The 23383-nt window shown below is 48.2% G+C and overlaps 1 long non-coding RNA gene across 3 annotated transcripts in view; it reads left to right on the top strand.

Moving 5' to 3' along the window:
* Window positions 1–4329: 4329 nt before the first annotated feature.
* Window positions 4330–23383, top strand: part of LOC120096928 (uncharacterized) — a gene marked incomplete in the record, with an annotated part of 90816 nt that continues 71762 nt past the window's right edge. For 2 of the 3 annotated variants that reach the window (NR_190665.1, NR_190666.1), the window contains 1 exon segment: window positions 13899–14012. This is a non-coding gene — a long non-coding RNA (uncharacterized LOC120096928). 3 annotated transcript variants of the gene reach the window in all.

Here is a 23383-nt window from a genome sequence, read left to right as displayed (position 1 = left end):
CATGCGGTTGTGGAATATTTGAGATGTCCACAGCCTTGGTTACCCACTCTGCCAGCACTGGGCTGCTGGCAGATACAACAAGGTGTAATCTGGCTCATTTACTCTTTATGAAATTTGGTGTCTTAGCATTCTGATTTTACAGAGGAGTGCTTCCCACCTAAGAAGTCCTGAATTTGGATTCCCAGAGCCCATATAAAGCTGGGTATAGTGACAAACATTTGTAGTCCCAGTGCCAGGGAGGTAGAGACAGATTTGTGGGTCTGGCTGGCCAGTGAGTCTAATCGACGTAGTGAGCTCCAGACTCAGGGAGACATCCCCGAGGATATAGCTCAATTGGTAACGACCAGCAGGGACTCACTCAGTGGAAGGAGATAGTCAACCCATGCAGGTTGTCCTTTGACATCCGCACGTGACCTCCACAAACATGACACTTCCCTCCCCTAAAAAAAATCGCTGGGTTTTTGGCCACAGAGAGGACTGACTGGTAAGGGTGAAAGTCTTCCCTGAGGAAATCACTATGATGTTTTGAACGTGTGCGTATTTACAAGAAAAATGCTCCTTTAAAGAGTTACTTATGGGGTTGGGGATTTAACTCAGTGGTAGAGCGCTTGCCTAGCAAGCGCAAGGCCCTGGGTTCGGTCCCCAGCTCTGAAAAAAAGAATAGGAAAAAAAAAAGAGTTACTTATTGGGCTAGAGAGATGGCTTAGTGGTTAAGAGCACTGACTGCTCTTCCTAAGGTCCTGAGTTCAAATCCCAGCAACCACATGGTGGCTCACAACCATCTGTAATGGGATCTGATGCCCTCTTCTGGTGTGTCTGAAGACAGCTACAGTGTACTTATTATATAATAAATAAATCTTTTTTAAAAAGTTATTTACCTTTGTTTATGTGTAGTGGGTGCTTGTGGAGGTCAGTTCCCTTGGAGTTATAGACCAACGTGAATCATCCCATGTGAGTGGTAGGAACCGAACACAGGTCCTCTGCAAGAATAACGACTGTTCTTAATCTGAGTCATTTCCCAGCCCCTACTTATGTTTCCTAAACGACAACGATGATGATGGTAATGACGACAACAACAACAACTCAGATGTGTTAGCTTTTTTTTTCTTTTCTTTTTTTTCTTCCTTCTTTCTTCTTCTTCTTTTTTTTTTTTTTTTTTTTTTTTTTTTTTTGCTAACCCAAGGCAAACAATTGAAAGCAGGGAGGATTGATTTTGGCTCACAGTTTCAGGGACACAGTCTACAGTCCTCTGGCACCATCTTGTTTAATAAGGCTGAGTATCCTGGGGGGGGGGAGTATATAATACAGCAAAATTTGGTCTTGTGACTGTCGGGAAGCAGAAAGACCAGCCACCAATGACTCTAGGACACACCCCCAATGAGCCACTTGATCCCACATTTTGCACCCTCCATTCCAGAAATGCCACCAAATTATGACTTCATCAATAGACCAATCCACCCATGAAGTGAGTCCTGGTGACCTAACCGCCTCGCCAAAGCCTCACACTGACTGTTATGACCACTGGGAGCAAGCTTTGCACACAAACGCTTTTGCAGAGGTGTAGGGGGACCCTTCATATTTAGAAGAAAGTTAAGTCAGTACAAAGAGTTTCTTGTATTCCACACCCAGTGCCCCTGTCCTTAACATCATAATGTATGTAGGGCAGGCAAGAAAGGAACACGCAGCCAGGCTTGAGGACCTGAGTTCAATCCCCGGGACCCACATGACTCCTACCAGTTGCCATATGATCTCTACCAACATGCTCTGGCATGCACACCCTCCCACAAATAAATAAGTAAATAGTAAGTGTAACCAAGTGTACACGGATGAGTGTATGTGCCGTAGAAGGTTACTTGAAACACATGAACCAAGTCGATATACTTTTGCTAACTGATTCAATCCTTTATTCATAGGTCTGTTATTCTTACCGAATGCCCTTCTCCGTCCTGGGACCATCTCCAGGATTCCACATAGTCTGCTGTGTTGTTGTGCCCCTTAGGCTCTCTTGCCTGTGACCGTCACAGTTTTTAGTTATTGTGTAGTTCCACAGACAAATCAAGGGAGGCTGCCTGTTCCTTGTGTGGCACTGCGGGATGGATAAGAGGGGCTGGGGTCCCCAGGGGCTTCCCATTTTGAGCATTGCCACCAAAGACAGAGAAGAGGGACAGTGTCGGGGACCAGTCAGGCTTCCTTTTGTTTGCCTTCACAAAGGGATTGAGGGCACAGGTAACGTCATCCGTGGAAGGAAATCCGGGGACATAGAAAAGGGACCTACTCCAGAGAGTTGGAAGGACTCACGAGCTTTTCTCCTGTGTCTCCCCACATAGAGCTGGGAAGCTGACTAGAACTCACACACAGCCCTACATTACAAAGACAGTGAAGTCCCCAGACCCGAGTTAAAAAAAAATGCCCTTCGCACACACACCTGCCAAGCTTTAAAAATGGAGAGCCCATCAGGAATAAAGCTAACTAGTGCCCCATGGAGCAAGGTGGCTGGGGCTGGCGGTGGTGCGGTGCCCCTTTGCTGAGAGGGCTTGGTGGATGAGTAGGTTCTTCACTCTAAGGTACTGACAGAGCAAGGAAGCTCAGAAAAGCCAGCTGGGTCTTCGCTGATGCAGTCCTGTAACTCACAGCCTTCTCCCGGGACTGTGCCAATTCACACAGCCATTAACCACTGGCAGACTGGCAGGTGCCAGTTCCACCCATGATCCTCAGAGGTCCTTCTTTTGCCAGGTGGATTGACATTTTTTGAGAATGTTATAATTCTGATTTCTTTAAAAAAACTGCGGAAATGTAAGAGTGTGGTTTCGTTTTAATCCCAGGGGCTGGGGTGCGGGGCTGCTCCGGACTTTCTGCAGCAGCTGGCTGTGATTTGCCTCGTGCCCTAGTAGACGTGTGGTTCTGCAGCCTGCAGATATCTTCTGTGATTGTGTGACATTTGGAATTCGAGGATCTTTCCACAGGGTACATAAATGCTAGGGACCCTGAGAGGCAGGGTGGTTGCTTGTTGGTCATTTAGGGAGGTTGGTTTGTTGGCAATCGTTTGTCAAAGAAGAAACAAAAGGAAAGAAATTAGATTCAGGGATTCCCTACCCCTTCCTCTTTCCTATCCAGTATTAGGAGGGTGAAACCTGGGGAGTAAAGGGTGGGGAAAAGAAGAACCCATAAAGTAGCAAAGACCAGCTACAGCCAGGCATGTAAAATACCAAAACACTGCTGACCACAGCTCTTCCTCAGTTGAGGCCATTTGTGTCCCTCCTGTACCTCCTGAGGCCACCCTCTGCCTCCTTTCCATCCCCTGGTTGCTGAGATTCTCTAGGGGCTGGTAGCTGGTGACCTCAATGGTCCTGTCCCTTAAACTCCCCCTTTTCTATTGTGCCACATTGTGTCTCCTAGAGGCTAATGTCTCAGTACAACAATGTCATAGTTATCAGACAGACATCCAAAATTCGGCCCCGTAGACTTGCCCCACAGCAAGTGACACTTGGGAAACTTTGGTTTATTTTGTCTTGTCTTTTTTCTCTTTTGAAACATGGCTGGCCTAGGTAGCCCTGGCTGGCCTGAAACTCTCTACGGAGAACTCACAGAGATCCACCTGCTTCTGCTCCTGGGTACTGAGATTAAAGGTGGGCACCACCACACCCAACATTTGCTTTGGTTTTAAGTATCTAAAAATTGAGGTTCAGCACATGTCCACAGAGGAGTGAATTTTGAGTGCTACCTCGGTGGATTTCTGTGTGCGCTCACTTATAACCACTTCCGGATTGGGATGTAAAACAGGCCCTTCCCAGGCAACACTTACTGTCTGCTCCGGGAGATGTAATTCTGCCCTCTGTGGCCTTGAGTCTTTGGCTCTGGCAGTAAGTATAAACACATTTGGGTTTGGGTCCGGGACCGGGGGCTCAGTTGGTAGAGTGCTTGCTCAGCATGCATGGAGCTCTGAGTTTGGTCTCCAGCACCATGCGAACTTGGCTTAGTGATGCACACTTGTAATGCCTGTACTCTGGAGATAGAGACTGGAGGATCAGCAGTTCAAAGTCGTCTTCAAGATCAGCCATGGCTACATGAGTCACTATTTAAAAGAAAAAAAAATGAACAGTACAATTTGCTGTTTGGGTTAGCTTTTTTTCTTGATAGTTTGAGTGTGTGGTTGTTTCTGGTCCATTCCTCTTTGCTGCTGCGTGGCTTTCTAGTTTATATAGTAACTATTCTGTGGCTTTTGGACAGCGCTAAAAACATCCACTACGAACTTCCTTGTACGGTGGCCGGTTGAGGGCACTCATTGGTCATGTGACACCTGACTGAGGCGCTATTGGCCGGTAAGGGAGGGGAGACACTGCCAAGGGTGTTTGCGGCTGTTTATGTAGGCCGTGCTCTGACATCTTCATCAGGTAAATATTTTTACATTGGAGCAAGCGTCTGTGTGCAACGCTTTGGATTGCTGGGCAGAGGGAGGCTACCCAAGTTTCCCTTTCTGTGGTAAAATATTCTGACAAAAGCAACTCAGGGGAGGAAGGGTTTATTTCAGGTTGTGGTACCCCATTGGCAGGGAAGCTGCAGAGGCAGGAGGCTGAGGGAGTCAGGCATATCACACAGATCCATAAATCAGGGACAGGAGGTAACAAGTGAGTGCCTCACACCTCAGCCTCGCTTTTCCACATTAAGTAATGTAATCAAGACATACAGACATGCCCGGAGGCCAATCTGATCCAGACAATCTGTTGCTGGAATTATTCCTGGGTGATTCTACACTCTTTCAAACGGAGCGCTGGAATTCATCCCTGAGATATGAACAGACTCTCGCCTAAGATAAACACAAGTGAGTGTCAGTCCTGAACTTGGAGAAGAGGGTATGGCTTCTTCCGGGTGCTGTTTTCCTTGAGACTTGGAGGGGGTATTGTGGACGCCTCCGGGCACACTTTCTTTTTCGAAACTGCCATTCTTCTTAGACTGTAATTGTCAAGAGAGCAGAGACTGAGCTTGTCAAGGGAGGGCTCTCCCAATGCTCTACATTGATAACACAGCAAACATCTGTGACCTCAGGCTGGCACCCGGCTCTTCATAAACCAGCATTAGTAAGGCCTCAGCTAAGCCTCCTGACAGTCCTTTGAGACTAAGAGGAATGAGGTTCTTGTTTAATGCCCCGGGAAGGAAGCAAGTTGAACTTTGTGAGTAGATTCAAGACAATTGGACTCGGGATCCTTCCCTGCTTCTGAATATAAGACGTGTGGATATCTAAGCGAGGAGTTCAGAGGATAACTTTCCGTGGTCGATTCTGGTTTCTCTCCTGTTTCTGCCACGTCGTGTACTTCAGGCTACCTGGCTTGCAGGCTTCTAGGCAACTCCTCTGTCTCTGTTTCACCTCACCACATCAAAGATGGGATTACAGTTGTTCACCACACATTGGACCAACGTTACCAGGCTTGTGGGGCAAACACCTCTACTCTGAGCCATCTCACCAGCCCTACCTCGGCTCTCATGTTGGCTTGGAACTCACATCCTCCTACCTCAGCTTCCTGACGTACAGGAGGGCCTCCCCATGCCTGGCTTTTGCTTCACTTGACAGAGGAGGAAGCACAGAAACCCTTTCTTACAGGGTCAGTTGAGCCACTCTTTCTACTAAGCTAATCTTAAAGTTTGGACGCTTTTAACGCAAGAGCCCTGACTTCCACCCAACAGACCACCCACTCAGCGAGGCCACACCACCGTGGGTAACAAGGGCCACCTATGCCTTCTGTCCCCAGCATCTTGACTTCACAAAGCTGCCCTATAGTATGAGGTGACATCTGCTAGTTTCTTGTTCCTCTGTTCCCAGGGATGAGGAAATCCCAAACTCAGCCATCCCAATTAAGGGCTGGCTCCGTTAGAGCCGCTGCTTAACTCTGGGGCAGCTCTCCATGCTGGGACTCAGCTCTCTGCTGTTGGGTTTGTAGCACAGTAGAGAAGAAAATTGTCACAGGTCCTGCTTCAAAGGTCTCCTCACTGCTTTTTCAGATAGAACCTCACTATGTAGCTCAGGCCGACTTGGATCTCCTCTCAGGCTCTCCCTGGAAGCCCAGATAACTGCCCTCTAGGATCCAAGCTCAGTCTACCTGCCTAAGCCAGAGGATAAGCCCCTCTATTCCTTTCCACACCTGGTCTCGATGCTGACGGTGTTTTAGCTCCTCAAAAGCTTGCAAAGCAGTTATCTCAGGGGGTGAGGCACCCCTTGCTGCCTCAGAGGCACACATTGGAATAGTCCAGGGCATGCCGAGCTGTGGAGTTCTATTTTTCCTCACCCTCTCAGTGAGCCCCGAGCTCACTGCAGTCCCAGCACCATTACTTTTCGATGCTCCACGAGGGTCTTTGGTAGGTTTTTTGCTCTGTTTTGTTTTCAATGTACTTTTTTGAGGGGTTTAGGGAGGTTGGAATAGGATCTGATCGTATAGGCTAGGCTGCCCCAGAATTCAGAATCCTGACAGCGTACCAAGCACTCGGATTACAGTGGGCACGCGCCCAGCTCTACAGGTTGCTTTTTATGTCATAGGGTTTTCCTTTTCTGTTAACTATCTTTGCTTCTGCCTGTCTTTATCTTTCTATCTCTGTCTCTCTGTCTCTCTGTCTCCCCCCCCCCCCGTCTCTGTCTCTCTGTGTGTTCTTATGCTTGTGTGAGGTTATAGGACAATGTTCGGTGCTGCCCACTTTGCGTTTGGACACTGTGTCTCTCACTGGCCTGGCCACCATTGCTGATTAGGCCAAACTGACTGGCTGGTGAGCCCCAAAGATCTGCCGGCTTCTGCCTTCCCGGCAACGGGAACCATGTATTTGCACCATCATACCTGGTTTTCTGAAATAGCTGCTGGGGATAGCATTCAGGCCCTCCTGCTTGCCCGGCAAGCCCTTTAAACTGAGCTGGGAGGTTTCTGTGTCAGCTCATGCTCCATTTACTTCCTCGACACGAGGCTGTGCAGTGTGAGATTTTTTGAGGCTTTGTTTTGAGTTGTTAAAACAGTTTCCTTTAGTTGGACGTGTAGTTTGTTTTGATTTGGGGCTATTACAAATGGTTTTGCTCCACCTGCCCCGTGCTTGTCTCCCTGACCACGTGCTGGCTTCTGTGGGTAGATATCATGAATTGAGATGGTCAGCCAAGAAAAAAAGTTAGCATCTAAAAAGTTAGCAGATGTCACCAAATCACCTTGTAGCACAAACCACGCCCACAATGACTATCGCCCCCTAAGAAACAATTAGGTGCTTAGTTTATCTTCCATGGCATTGGGGCGTTAGAAGTTGCAATGAAGCTTGCTTTTGGGGACCCCAGTAGTGCATGGTGCAGGACTACGGGGGCTTAGAGGATGCTGGTGACGTCCAGCTTCCTGACCTGACATGTTCTCAGAGTCTCAGAGCATAGGTTCATCAACTGCTGTGCTTGGGAGAGATGAGGTACCCTCTGATAAATGCATGGGCTTCCCCGATGTCAGGATGCCACTGCTGGCCACAGGTGGCCATTCATCTCTCACAGGGTGGCAGGTGTTGTGGAGGGCCTGAAACCTTACTTTGAGCCCATTTTAAATAAAGTGGGCTACACTGGACTGTGCAACTCTGGGTAGTTGTGAGACCAGAGGAGAAAAGCTGCAGGCATGAATACAAATGGGAGAATAGCCACCACACGGGACAGAATCCAGCCCGCCATGGGGACCAACTTCTTTCCAGCCTGAGCCACACCCTGTGGAAAGACACAGGGTTTTATGATCAGACATAGCCTTAAGAAGCTTCCTAACCGCAGACTCAGTTTTCTCACATATAAAATGGGTAACCAGTTCAGGCTGTCTTTAAGATTACACACAGAAGGGCTGGAGAGATGGCTCAGCGGTTAAGAGCATTGACTGCTCTTCCAGAGGTCATGAGTTCAAATCCCAGCAACCACATGGTGGCTCACAACTATCTGTAACGAGATCTGATGCCCTCTTCTGGTGTGTCTGAAGACAGTGACAGTGTACTCATCATATATAAAAAAATAAATAAATAAAATCTTTTAAAAAAAGATTACACACAGAAGACGGCTCTGAGAAGCCCCCATGGGGTCACTTAATAATCTCATCATTATCACTTCCATTACCATTGATCATCAGCTCGACTTTGCTTCCCAGGGAGTTTTGTCCTGACGCTGCTAATGACTTAACCGATGCCGATGTGTGTATGGCACAGCCAAGATTAACATCCCTGTATCCCTCAACCCCGCATTCCCAGATGACTCCGTTGTAAATAATTTCTTACACCTCGGCCCAGGAATCGTCTCTACTTCTATAAGAAAGTGGAAAGATTATGATCCATTTGCTGCAAGCGTGCAACCGTGTTTGCACTATGCATGCTGCTCCAAACAGGCACCACGAGATGTGCCAAGGGTGTCAGCCCATACTGACAATTCACCTTCACTGTGCTGTTCATGGCTTGGGTGACATTTGGAGGGAAAAGTCATCCATGACTTGTTTTGTGGATCCCTTCTGATGGGAGTTTAGACTCCTCCCTTCTTCCCTCCCCCCTCCTTCCCTCTCCTTCTCTCCCTCCCTTCCTCCTTTCCTCCCTCCCAATCTCCCTCCCTCCCTCCCTTCTTTCCTTCCGTTCAACCGTGACTCCAGACAGAATACAGAGCAGTAATCTCTTCTTTGGGTGGTGTAGTGAGACTCTACACCCATTGCCTGGTGCCTGGCAGTGTCACCTTTTCCTCAGAGATGTTGCCTTCCTTCTCCTCTTCCACTTCCTCTTCTCAGCCTCCTCTTTTTCCTCCACCTCCTCATGCACCTCACTCCTTCCCCCTCCAACCTCCTTCTTTACTTCTTACCCTTCCACCTCCTCCACCTCCTCCTCTTCCACCATTCATTCCCTCCTCCCTTCTCCCTCCTCCTCCCCCCTCTGCCTTCCTCCCCCTCCTCCCCCTCCTCCCCCTCCCCCCTCCCCCTCCTCCCCTCCCCCTCCTCCCCCTCCTCCCCCTCCCCTCTCCCCCTCCTCCCCCTCCTCCTCTCCTCTTCTACATCCACTGTCTCCTCCTCCCCATTCCCTTCCTCATGAACTGGAATGGAGCTGCCATGCTGGGCTAGTCTCTTAAAGTCCAGTGTTACCTTTGGAAAAGCAGGGAAAGTCACTTGCTTTCATTCTTTCAAGGGTTTCTACTTTTTTCCTCCCTCCCTGGCAAGCATTTTGTGGATCTCAGCAATTCCTTTAATGAGTTTGAAAACTCACACTGGAAGGAGTTGTTTGTCTGGGTGATTCCAGTTTAAGGGAGCACTGGATTGCAGTACTAAATTTCTGCCCAGTGACCCACCAGTTGTCTTGCCATGGCCCTGGAGCTGGGTCAGTTCACGTCACTGGCAGGCAGGGTTATATATGTACTTAGAACAAAAGCTGCACCTACACGGTCAAGGTCCCAGAGTCCAAAGTCAACACTGGCAGGCTCCTGGTACCTCACATGAGCCCTGGCTCACCCATCCCCCACTCTGTGAGAGGAAGAGGCTGTCCTTTTACTTAATTTTCGGTCATGGACCTGACATGTGTCTTTCTGTATATGGGCAACTGTACCCACCCAGAGTTGGACTGCTACCCAGTGGAATTCTTAGCCAATGGCTGGAAGGTTTTCAACTGTGATAAACCTTGACCTGAGTATAGGCTTATTTTAAACCTCTTAGGAGCACTGGACTTAAAATCAATGTTCTGGTAAGTTCTGAAAAGATTCCTCAACTCTCGCTAATAATCACTCCTGGAATGTATTTGTTGGATGGATTTGGGAGAAACCGGATCTGGTTTCTGCTGTCCCTTTGGGGTAGGCATGTGGTTGGGGGTGGGGTACTTGGTGAGAGGTGCTTGGAGTCCCAGAAATTGGATCTCCACTAATCCTAGCCCAGGGGCTTCAGGGCAGAAGGCTAAAACTCTGCCTGCCCGGACACTTACCCAGTAGCAAGCCGAGTTTTGCAAGATTATGAAACAACACCCCAGGGAGTCGCCGAGCCTGTGATTCTGGACAGGGAGAAGGGAAGGGAGGAGATACCTAGAGAGGCCTTGCCAGTGCAGGACAAGGGCAGTTCTCAGCAGGCAAAACCTAAAACAGCCTACAAGAGTAAGAAGAGATGCTTGGCCTCCCCAGAAACCAAGGAAAAATACACACGGTAACAACAATAGCTCATTATGTTTCTCCTGTCAGACTGGCAAATAAACGAAAACACAACGGCAATGTTGTTGGAGAGTATGTGGGGACGTGAACACTCTGTTCCACTCCAGGTGAGAATGTTGGACTTATCACCATGCTGCTGGAGGCATGGTGGGAACTCCATGAGCCAGCACCCCAATACCTGTGCCGTTCTAGTTCTAAGAATTTGGCTTAAAGGTTTGAGCCATGCTCAGAGACATATATGGTCAAGGATGTTCACCAGCCAGCATTGTTCCTAAGAACACGACTGGGGCTGAGAAACTCGTTCAGTCTTGGTAAAGTATTTTCTGTGCAAGTGTGAGAATTTGAGTTCAGTTCCCCGGCACATAAACAAAAAGGTAGGCGTGTCCCTGCAATCCCAGCCCCGGCAGGGATGGGCTACTCTCTGAAGCTCATCGGACAGTATAGTGGAAATTGGTGACTTCAGTGAATGATCCTGTTTCAAAAGATAAGATAGTGACTGGTGAAGACACTTGATGTTGACCTCTGGTCTTTGTACATGTGTGTGCACACGTACCCAAACACAAACATGCACGTTACAGACATGTACACATATATACCCACCACCAAAAAATAGTGATAGTCAATGAAGTAAATATTCTGCTCTAGGGATTGGTTAAATGGACTGTGCTGTCTCTATACAATGTGCAGTTGGGGCTAAAATTTTGTACATTATGACTTTTGTAGTGTTATATTATAGAATTTGGTATTGCTTATATATTTATACATATTATGCATGCAATTATATGTATCAGTTATACATGTTTATGTGTACATATGAGTGTCTCTATATAGGCATTATATAAATATCTGTGGAAAACATTTGGAAGAATATAATTTAAAATTTCTTCAGAAATTATACTTAAGTGGTAGGGGTATTTTATTCTTCTATTCATTCATTTTTGAAAAGGTTTTTTTTCTTTAGATTGAACTTTTGTTGCTTTTATTGGAAAAATAATTCACTACTATTAAGTAAGGAATAAAAGGAAGCTGGTAATCTTTCTTCACCGTGTTCGCCAGTCCAAATACAATGCTTCCTGCACGCCAAGGCTGTCCTAGCCTCAGGCCTGGCCTTAACTATGACAATAATGGGAAGAAGGGTGGTAATGGTGTCAACTGAGCGTCTACCATGTGTAGACATTGGCATTCTTTTCCTGGGTCCTCCCTGTAGTTTGGAGGAGATGGGTACTATCATGTCTTTGGATATCCCAGAAGGAGTCTGGAATGGGAACTCTTGGGGCAGGTGATTTATTGTAGGACAGTTCTTATAGGAGGTCAGTAAAGCATCAGGGAACCAGCTATGGCAGGGGAAGCGGTTGGGCAATGATGTGGGGGTCCTGTGAGTACAACCTCAGTCATGGTGGCTCTAGAGAGGCTTGGTACCACAGCACTGATGCCCCTTGAAGCAGTGGGGATGCGTTTCTATAATTCCCACCATTGATCATGGGCTACTGTACACTGGAAAGAGGGTTCCCTGGATGTGTGCCCAGCCCTAACACCACTGGTTGCAGCACCTCCCCACCAGCCACGACTAGTTTCTCTGTGAAGTGAGCCGGCAGCGGGATGGGTGGGTGTTCTGGCTTTGCCAAGAGGATCTGAGTGGAACACACATGTACAATGAGCACCCCCATTCTAGCACAACCAAGGTTAGACTGCTTATTAAGAAGGAAAGAGATGGCGGGTGTGGGTGGAGGTCCTCCCAGCTCTCTCAGCACCTGTACCTCAGATGCCGAGTGGCTGCTGGGAAGGCTTTTGAGGAAGGGAGCCACCCACCGTAAGCCTTTGTGCTTCGGTAAGGGCTTCTGCAGCCAGTTGCTCGGAGACATTTCTTCAGAAAGTTTCCTTCAGAAGATGAGCTCTGGCTCTGCCCACAGCCCAGCATTGTTCTACCCGGAGAAGAACATCCTAGGACGGGTTCTCCACGAGGAGCAGATCTGATTCCTCCTCTAACTTCTTTCTGATTCTAGCTCAGAGCTTATCCTGGGCTAGGCTAGACACACTCAGACGCCTTAAGAGAAAGGGCCCTTGGAGGTGATCTGCCTGCACCCTGAGGAAAGTAAGGCAGGAAGGGAGCTGAAGGACCCATACTGCGGGTCATTGGCAGAGAATGGTTTTCTCTCTTCATTGCCTGTGGTGGCTTCCCGTTCTGAACAGTCAGTAGGAACTCAGTACGTGAGGGAGTTCAAAATCGTTAGAGGGACAGACAATTATTTTACTCACGTGCAAATGAACAGCTGACATTTTTTGGAATTTATGATGTGTCAAATACCAGGCTATGTCTTGTGAGCCCAGACTTTAATGGCCGAGCCAGTCTCTGGAACATATTTTTAAGTTCTGCATATGCTAACTCTGGCCCAGCCTCATTTTGACATCAGTGTTTAATTTTTTTTTTAAGATTTATTTATTTATTATATATAAGTACACACTGTAGCTGTCTTCAGATACACCAGAAGAGGGCATCGGATCTCTTTACAGATGGTTGTGAGCCACCATGTGGTTGCTGGGAATTGAACTCATAACCTCTGGAAGAGCAGTCGCTGAGCCATCTCTCCAGCCCAATTTTTTTTTTAAATGAAAGTTCACATAATCCTACTTCTTTGTGTGTCTACAAAAGGCTGATCTTATCCTGGACATTGTTTAGATTCTGGATTCTGTTCTCTTCCTGAGAAAAGTGTTACACATTGTCTTAGCAGGTAGTAAAATCCCTAAACAATTCTTTGTGGTTCTCTGGGTCTGTTTTTCCAGCTTGACTAATGGGGAACACAGGAGATGGTTTTGCTTTTTCTTAGGGGAGGTATTGTGTGCAAAGCACTGGCTAGTTCCCAAGTCCTTCAGATGTGGCTGGCAATTGGCAAACTTTCTCCTCTGAAAATCCTGAGGGATTTGATATCAGCAGGGCAGGAGGGGGCCTCTCACTGGCTCATACCCTTGCTCCTAAGGAGAGGCCTTCTGGTGACTCAGTCCGTGTGTCTGGGAGGAATGTCCTTGTGCCTTCACTGTCTGACCTTGAGGGTCACCTTCACCCTTCCAACAGTTTATCTTTGGTGAATCTCAGCTGGTCTCACCTGTGTCTTTGTGGGTCTCTGGGCACCCTATAGATTCTTGGGCTACCTCCTTTCCTTTATTTTTAACTAATGGCCATGTGTGTGGAGGTACATGAATGTGAATGTGCATGTGGAGGCCAGAGGACAACTTCAGGTGCCACTCCACAGGAACGTTATTATTATTACTTTCATCATCATCATCATCATCATCATCATCATCATCATCATCATCATCATCATCTTATATTTTTGGTCTCTCATTGGTCTGGAACTGGAGGCTAGGCTATCTGGCCAGTGAACCCCTGGGATCTGTTTTGTCTCTTGGGATTGCAAATGTATACCTCTATGACAAGATTTAAAAAGAAAAAAAAATGGATTCTGGAGATTGAGCTGGCTGTAGAGTTGGTCCTTAGCAACAGAACTCTCATCCCAGCCCCAGCTCTCTGTTTCCTTACCCATTTACCAACTACAGGGTCTTACCTGGGTCATACGGTCTCTCTGACCCCACAGTATTCCAGAATGATCCCTTTCTTATCCTTGAAATGTGCAGGAGCAATAACAGGTCACTCATCCGAAACACCAAGTACCTCTTTGGATCTGAACCTGCCATGGGGAGTGATTGTTTTCATTATCCAGAGGGAGAGCCTGGGGCTCAGAGGTTGTGTCACGTGCCCAAAGGCTGACAGTCTGCAAATGGACAACCGCACTTGCTTCCCGCACCTAGAAGAAGCCGCCTCTTCTCCAGCATCCAAACTTGGATTGGGTTTTCCTTCAAGGCTCCTTTGGGAGAGGTACGGGGGTGGGTGGGGGCAGCGGGATCTCTAGAATGGGACAAAGGCAGGGAAATCATCTGTAAGCTCCGCTCAGATCGCGTTACCTTAGGCGAGATCGAGTTTCCTCCATTCTGGCGCCATGAGCAGGGCAGAGGAGCGGGCAGGCAGCCACGTCCCTGGTTATTCAAGTAGAAAATTACAGGTGCCCCAAATAGCCTGGGCATTCTTTTATTAATGAATAAGCAGGGAGCTGGTGGAGCTGGCATGGGGGTGCTGTTGCCTGTACCTCTTTCCACTGGTTGCTTCCCCAAGGTCTGTAGAGACCCACGCCTCTGAGTTCTCGGAAGAGCTGGGGTCGCTGGCAAGGCTAGAGTGGGAGCACCTTCAGGGCCGGGTCCTGGAGAAAGGAGACGCATGGCCTCACCTTACAAGAGAACGAGGGCCTCTGGTTCCAACAGGGTTGGTGCTAGAGTCAATGCCATTCTTCCAGCTATGTAGCCTTGGGCAAATGATTTAACTCCTGTGGGGATGTCTTCTGTAAAAGAAAAAGAATCCTAAACTCACAGAAAACCCTTTCTCTTGATTATAATATTAACTATTAACACTTACCCTTTGTGAACAACGAAGAGAAGGAATAGGAGAAAGAATACTACAAGAGCATTCCGTCCTGGCCCTCTGCTCCTTCTCACTTAAAGAGGCAAGGGATTAAGGTCAAGGGGCACAATTCAAGTTCCCTCTAGACCATTGCCTCTCAACCTTCCACATGCTGCGGCCCTTTAATACAGTTCCTAACGTGGTGTACCCCCAATCGTAAACTTATCTCATTGTTACTTCATAACTGCAGTTTTGGTACTGTTCTAAATCATAATGCTAACATCTGATATGCAGGATACCTGATATGCAACCCTAAAGGGCTTCTGACCCACAGATTAGGAACTGCAGCTCTGCGCACAACATGGGGACATGGCCAGGTCAGACACAGCCAGCTGCTGGGCTATGTAGTGGGCCAGTGCTTGCAGCCTACAGACACTGCAGCCCTCAGTTAATCCGCCCTCGGCTTCAGAATAGCCTGGAGACAGGTGCGCCCCAGCACCTCTTTTTCTAGTCCAGTCCCTGTAGCATCCTCCATCCTCTGGATCCACTCAGAGCCATAGAGAGGACAGGGTGAAATAAGCTATTTAATGAGCTCCTGGCATGGGCCAATCCAGGAACTGGGACCCGACGACAGGGTATCCGTGCCCCTCCCCCTCACTACAAACGGGCTGGGCAGCTGTAGCCCCATCTCTGCTCCCTGGAACCTCTCTCAGGTTACCTTGGAACTGGATAATGTGTAAAAGGCTCCCATGCTGACTGGCAGCACGTGGATTATACACGGGTCCCAGACATTTCGGTTATCACCAACTGGGGTTCGTAGCCCCACGCCACTCTGGTTTGGAGCCCAACTTGCAACGAGCCATAAAGGGCGAATGCTGAGTCCCCAGCAGGCAAGACGGACCCACAGCGCTGCTCGATGTCTCTGCTGCCCACAGGCATAGCAATGGATCGTCTGTCCTCAGCTCCTTCCGTACAGAATAAAATTGAGGCGCAGAGACCTTACATGACCTTCCCAAGGCCACCCAGCTGCAGCTGGATATGGAAACTTGACCTTAGGCTCGTCCTCATGGGTTGTCTGATGCTGCCCATGAAGTTCGGCCTGCTACAGCCCTGTCTCCAGAGCCCTGTCCTGTGGGAGAGTACAGTTTGTGACTTTCTGAATTTCTCTGGGTTCCAAAGGCTAGGGAGGAGTCTGTGACTCTGAGCTCAGCTCACATTAGTGCAGATTATGACAGGACCATTCTTAGCTCTGCCATCATCTTCATTTCTCCAGGCAGACCTCAGTAGCAATCTGTAAAATGGGCCAATGCAGTGGTGCCAACAGACTCTCCTCTCTTTTCTTAATTTACTTTTTATTGTTATTTTCTTTTATTGAATTTTTTTTATTTACATTTCAAATGTTATTATTCCCTTTCCCGGTTTCCTGGACGTAAGTCCCCTATCCCCTCACTTCCCCATCTTCTATAAGAGCGTTCCCCTCCCTATCCACCCCCTGTTCCTGCCCCCCTACACTGGGGGGTCCAGCCTTGGCAGGACCAAGGGCTTTTCCTTCCATTGTTGCCCAACAAGGCCATCCTCTGCTACATATGCAGCTGGAGCCCTGGGTCAGTCCATGTATATAGTCTTTGGGTAGTGGTTTAGTCCCTGACAACTCTGGTTGGTTGGCATTGTTGTTTTTATGGGGTTGCAAGCCCCTTCAGCTCCTTCAATCCTTTCTCTAATTCCTCCAATTCTCAGTTCAATGGTTTGCTGCTAGCATTGGCCTCTGTATTTGACATGGTCTGGCTGTGCCTCTCAGAAGACAGCTATATCCAGCTCCTGTCAGCCTGCACTTCTTAGCTTCATCAAGTTCATCTTCTCTAGTTTTGGTGGCTGTATACCCATGTATGTCAGACTCTGAATGGCCGTTCTTTCAGTCTCTGCTCCAAACTTTGCCTCCATATCCCCTCCTATGAATATTTTTGTTCCCCGTTTTTAAGAAGGATTGAAGCATCTGCACTTTGGTCATCCTTCTTGAGATTCATGTGGTCTGTGGATTGTAACTTGGGTAATTCAAGCTTTTGGGCTAATATCCACTTCTTGAATGAATACCATGTGTGTTTTTCTGTGATTGGGTTACCTCATTCAGCATGATATTTTCTAGTTCCATCCATTTGCCTAAGAATTTCATGAAGTCATTGTTTTTGATAGCTGAGTAGTACTCCATTGTGTAGATGTACCACATTTTCAGTATCCATTCTTCTGTTGAAGGGCATCTGGGTTCTTTCTAGCTTATTATAAATAAGGCTGCTATGAACATAGTGGAGCATGTGTCTTTGTTGAATGTTGGAGTATCTTTTCATCTTTGGGTATATTCCCAGGAGAGGTATAACTAGATCCTTAGGTAGTGCAATGTCCAATTTTCTGAGGAATCTCCAGACTGATTTCCAAAGTGGTTTTACCAGCTTGTAATCCCACCAACAATGGAGGAGTGTTCCTCTTTCTCCACATCCTCACCAGCCTCTGCTGTCACCTGAGTTTTTGATCAATGCCATTTTGACTGGTGTGAGGTGGAATCTCAGGGTTCCGACTCTCCTCTCAAAGTTTTGGTATGTGGAAAGTTTACAGGTAACAAGCTTTTGAAAGCTATCTCCACGGAAAGAGGTCTGGTGTGTTTCCTAAGTCTAGCCTGCTTTCCAACAGTCAGGGGTGAGGCTGGTAGTATCTAGGAAGTTTTGGCTTTCTCTGGTACTTAGAACATTTTTCTAGACCAGGAATGCTGCCGAGACCCAGGCTATGACTCAGGCCTTGTGTGAGGTAGTGGTCATTGTATGCAGAGACAGTATGTCACTGAACAGGTGGGGGTGCTGCCAGTATGGTTTTGGGCAGGACTAGGCCAGTCAGGAAGAAATGTACCCACCCTAGACCTGCCCTTGTATGATTATTCCTACATCCTTTGAGGGAGGGTCTCTCCCTGGCCTGGAGCTTGCTGATCACTGAATCCTCCTATCCTCACCTTCTCAGTGCTGAGATTACAAGTGTGCACTGTACACAGCCTTGTGCTCAGGATTTAATACAGGTCCTGGGGCTTGAACTTAGTCCTTATGCTTGTGGGGAGAGCATGTTACTGGCTAAGCCATCTCCTCGGTCTCGATGGTCCTCTCTAGAAGATGACCATCGGGCTGTGGGTTGGCAGGGCTTCATTGCCTGGTGTAAGAAATGAAAGCTGATGGTTCCATTTTCAAAATAAAATACCTTGAGCTGGTTTAGGTCCAACTGTGGGTGAGGAAGAAAAGTAGGGGGCCCTGGTGGTAGCCTGCTGAACTAGCCACCCTCACCCAATCAAACTAGCTACCCATTTGCCCAAACTAGAAATGACTACAGACGGGCGGGCTTGCCTAGTGACCTGCAGATGTGACAAGGTCATGTGCTTGGTAAACTTTAAAATAAACAGGCTGTAAAGAGATGAACCCATAGATAGCCTTCGTTGGGAATTTACACATGAGGGAAACACAAGACCTAGATGTGAGGAAGATGGTGCCCTCCTCATTACTTAGTCAATGAGTGAAGGGAGGAAGGGCCCCACATTCAGAGCTGGAAAAACCCTCCTCTGTGCTCAATCAGTGTGTCCACCGCTCTGGTCAGACGCCTGACTTTGCAATAGTAAAACAGTCTCACTTTCCACACACGCTCTCTCCACTGCTCTTAGTACTGACCTGTGGTGGCCATTCTTCTTTACACAGCCAGGATCCTCCTGGAATGCTAGCCAGTGAGTCGCTTGGCCAGACAAAAATAACAAAACAGCAGGCGTCTGTGGAGCTCCCACTCTGTGCGGCACGTGGGTCTGCGCTTGCTGGGTTCTAGCAAGCCACGTGTACAGAGGAAGAAGGCCAGTGAGACTGAAAAGCCAGAGGGGTGGCCAAGGTTACAAGGCTTCCAAAGGGGAAGTGTACTGATGTGACGACCAGGTTCCTGATGCTATGCTGGAACCAAGTCTAGCCTCTGGCCTTGGGGCTCAATGTCAGCTTCTGGTCTGCGCCCCAAGGTTCTGTCCACTTGTGACCCCTGTGTCCCCTCCTAGAGCATGCCTCAGCCTCTGCCTCCTGCCTGGTTGAGCTCCTCCGGGTACCCAGAATGCTATCAGGGCTTCTTTCCTCCCCTTTGCTACGGAAAGCTCCCCCAACCTGGACTGATGTCACTTTCTTTGTCTGGCCCAATCCTTCAGAACTCTTCAGGAACCTTTCCTTGATGTCCTCTCCCTAAGACTGGGTAAGAACTATATAGGTCATTGTCTCCAAGGGAGGGTTGGTCTGAGGGCCTCTCAGAGAGGCCAACCTCACCCAGTGCCTTGGAATAGTACAGAGACCTGACCAATCATAAGAAAGATGGGCTCTTGCAGGCTGTTTTATGTGCATAGTCACGGATACCCTCAGCCTCTGCTTGAGGTGCTGTGACTCCCTGCAGTTTATGTCTCTGGGGAGGCTCAGGTAGAGGAGTGCCCACTGGCTGCAGTGCAGTGGTAGGCCCAAACCTGAGATGTCACCCACGGCTTTCCCCGCTCCTAAGGGCTGACTCCGATGAGGGACATCCCTGGGTGAAGTACCACTGGCTTCCAGGGACAAATAGATCCCTGCACTTCAAAGCTGAGCTTGCTGCCTGGTGCAGACAAGCAGAGAATCTGTACAGGAGACAGGTACCTGGGTTAGAAGTGATTTCAGTCCTACCAGTTCTTACTGCTGGAGTTCAGGGGTACTGCAGTGTGCGAGCGTTCATGCGTGTGTGTGTGTGTGTGTGTGTGTGTGTGTGTGTGTGTATGTGTGTGTGATGTGTATTTAGGTCCGAGACCAATCTCAGGTATCATTCTCAGGAGCCATTCACCCTGCATATTCATTCTCTCTCTCTCTCTCTCTCTCTCTCTCTCTCTCTCTCTCTCAAATTATGTTTTATTTTCAGTGTTTTGAATGCATGTATGTGTGAATGAGGGTGTCAGATCCCCCTGGGACAGGAGTTTTCAGACAGTTGTGAGCTGCCATGTTGGGGCTGGGAATTGAACCCATATCCTCTGGAAGAACAGCCAGTGCTCTTAACCACTGAGCCATCTCTCCAGCCCCACATTCTCTTTTAGAGACAGAGTCTCTCACTGGACCTGAAGCTTGCAGACAGGCTGGCCACTGAATCCTCCTGTCTCCATGTGGACAACACCCGGATGTCAGTCAACCATAGTTTGGACAGGTTACACAGTGGAATGCTTAAAGATCTGTCCCAGACACACGGGACAACACTGATGAATCTCAGGAATATGGTGTTAAGTGAGAAAAGCCAATTGTGGCAGACAGTACCCACTGGTTGTCTTCATGTTAAATGAGAATGGAAAGAGGTTAGGACTCTGGGATTGAGCAACAATGACCAGGAACCTGGTGATACCTGACAGGGGTGGGGAAGAAAGGCCATTAGGGTGCACATGTCTTTCCAGGTCACAGACAGCTATCTGGTTTAACTGATGGTTGAGTCTTTCAGGAAAAAGGAAGCAGATTTGCAAGAAGCAGTGTGCTGTGTATCTTTTGGTTACAAAATCTTGCATCTAGTTACCAAGAAGGACCCAAGTAGGGATCTTAGCAGAAAGAAAACAATTGACCTTCTACAGGGAGGGCTGAGGTTGGGGGCTCTAGGGGATCTTGCGTTGGCCTCAGGATGACCAGTGAGCAATTCTGAATGAGGTTTCTAAAGGTAGAATAGCTGTGGCATTTAGAGCATACTCGCTAGGGGACATGCTGACTCTCGGACCCAAGGGGAACAGGGCCTTGGACCAGATTTGTTCTTGGTGACACCACTTCCTGGGGGTATGAACTCTTGGGACATAACTCTCTGAGAGTCTGAAGTTTCTTCTTGATCTCTTATCTTAGGGTTTCCAATGCTGTGAAGAGATACCATGACCTACTCTTATGAAGGAAAATATTTAATTGTGGCTGACTTACAGGTTCAAAGGTTTAGTCCATTATCATCAAGGTGGGATGCCTGGCAGTGTCCAGGCAGGCATGGCGGTGGAGAAGGAACTGAGAGTTCTACATCTCGTTCCAAAGGCAACCAGAAGACTGGCATCCTCAGGCAGCTGGAGAAAGCTCTTTCACAATGGGTGAAACTTGAGCATAGGAGGAGACCCACCCCTCACAGTGACACACTTCCTTCAACAAGGCCACATCTCTTAAGAGTACCACCCCCTATGGGCCAAGCATATTCAAATCTCCTATTTCATAGACCCTAAATCTCAACTCAAGTCCCCAAAGAGTGGCAGAAACTCTGTCCCTATCACCATAAGGTTTTTCTCTGTCTCCCTCGCCCCAGGATTACTGGAGGATGGAGGTCCTGGAGAGTGAGTTCAGATACCCAGAAGGGGCAGCTGGTCCTTTGAGGCATGTCCGTCCATACTGGAACTCAACCATTGCCATGGTAACTAGAGTTAGAATATTTTGCAAAGTCAGGAAGGCTAAGGAAAAAGAGTGCTCTTTCCCAGTGCTGGGTACTTATACTATGCGTCTTGCTGAGCAAAAGATGACCACCAAGGTGGCCCTGAGGCTGGGCTGAGGTCTTTTCTATGCCTCAGAACCATTTTCAGAATAAATGAATGAGCTCTTTTTATGGTAGCCACAGGCTCATTCACTCATTCATGTCTACTGTCTGATCTTTATAGAGTGGGTCCTGGTCAGACATAGTATGTGAGTATATGTACATATGTTTCATATATATATACATATATATACACATATATACATATATATGTTCATATATGTATATATGCACGTGGTGTTTGTAGAGAATAATGCCTAGAGACCACGTGTCCACATCAAGTGTCTTCTGCTATCCCTTTCTAGCTTATTTTTTGAGACAAGGTCTCTCACTGAACTATGGTTGGCTCACTGATTGGCTAGGCTGGCAGGTCGATGAGCTCCAGGCCTGGGGTTTCAGGTACATGCCTTTGACCCTGGCTTTTATGGAGGTGTTTGGGATCCAAACTTAGGTCTCGTGTGCACAGCAGGCATTTTGCCGGTTGGGCATCTCTAAACCCCCCGATGCCATCTTTAGAAGAAGAGACACAGTCTGAGGAAGGGGAAGCTGGCATGAGAGACTGGATTGATCTGGGCATGTGTCAGCCGAGGACCTCTATTATTAGCCATGGCAGAGGTAGGGAAAGGCATCCCTAGCGCCTTGCTGAGAAGTCCCCCATCAACATTCGACTTCCATTCTAGAACTGGGAAAGAAAAATCTTTCCGTTGTTTCCATCCAGTCAGTTTCCCATTGTTTTTGACAGCAGCCTCAGGGAACTAACAGTCACTATCTGTACCTAGCTGGGGTCAGCACCGCCACCAGGCCCTTGTAGAAGCTGGTTGCTTCCGAGCTTGGGGGACCCTCCACAAACATTTGTCACATCATGCACCCCCAAATGACCCAAGACATTTCTAAGAGGCTAGGCAGAGAGAGAAAACCTTTTCTTGTCCCTCAGGATGATGGACACCATTCTGCCCCCGATTCCGGTCCAGTCCTTGCAGAGTTCCCATTCCCTGGGGACACCTCAGGCCCTTTTCCAAGGTTCCTTAGGAGAAAGCTATCACTGTGACAGAATGGGGCTTATCCGGCTTCCCAGACTGCCTCTGTCTTCAGTCTGCTTAGATAGTAGATGGCAAAAGAAATATCCAGGCCTTGTTCTTCCCTAGGCCCCAGGCTCCGAGATCTGATTTCTCCCTGAACAAAGCCACTTATTCAGGCACCATGGTAGACTCCCTGTTATCTGAGAGCTGGTCCTGGCCCAGCCAGGGAGCTCTGATTTGGGTCGCAGCCTGCAGGAAAGCTTTGATTCGGTCTCTCCTGTTCCACCTCCCAGAAAGAAATACGATGCTTCTGAACTTTCGGACCCTGTTTGCTGAGGCTCCCGGGGGAGGGGGTGCTGTTACCTTCCTGGCAGTGAACATTTATTTTGACCATAGCACAACTTTAATCCTGATGCTTGGGAAACTGAAAACGTGGGCTTTGGGCTTCCCCGTAGCCAGGGTTCAGTCTTGAACTGCTAGTGTGACCCTGCACAGCAAATTTTATCCCTCAGAGCCCACGGTTCAGCTTCATTGAAGCCGAAGATGTGGGCTTGGGTTCCTTTGTCATGTGGAGCGATTTTGTGGCAGTCCAATAGTTAGGAGGGGTTTTTATCTTTTTTTTTTTTTTTCGGAGCTGGGGACCGAACCCAGGGCCTTGTGCTTGCTAGGCAAGCGCTCTACCACTGAGCTAAATCCCCAACCCCTTAGGAGGGGTTTTTGCATATCTCCTCTAAACCCTGTGTGTGTGTGTGTGTGTGTGTGTGTGTGTGTGTGTGTGTGTGAGTGTGTGTGTGTGTGTACAGCAGGTACATGTGTGTACTGTGAGTGTATAACAGGTACATGCATGTGTGTGTCTGCAGCAAGTACCCGTGGGTGGTGTGCATGTGTATGCATGTGTGTGTGTATGCATGTGTGCAAGAGGTACATATGTGTGGTGTGTGTGGAGGGCAGAGATCTACCCCAGGTGTCTTTGGGTGCTATTCACTTTATTTTTCTTCCTCTCTTCTCTTCTCTTCTCTTCTCTTCTCTTCTCTTCTCTTCTCTTCTCTTCTCTTCTCTTCTCTTTTCTTTTTTCTCCCTTCTCTCCCTCTCTCCCTCTCTCTCTCCTTCTCCCTCTCTCCCTCTCTCTCTCCCTCTCTCCCTCTCTCTCTCCCTCTCTCTTTCTCTCCCTCTCTTCCCCTCTCCCTCTCTCTCTCTCTCTCTCTCTCTCTCTCTCTCTCTCTCTCCCTCCCT

Source organism: Rattus norvegicus, chromosome 15 (genome assembly GCF_021556685.1).
Source record: "Rattus norvegicus strain SHRSP/BbbUtx chromosome 15, alternate assembly SHRSP_T2T, whole genome shotgun sequence".
Lineage (NCBI taxonomy): Eukaryota > Metazoa > Chordata > Mammalia > Rodentia > Muridae > Rattus > Rattus norvegicus.
This window is presented reverse-complemented; position numbering and strand designations above follow the sequence as displayed.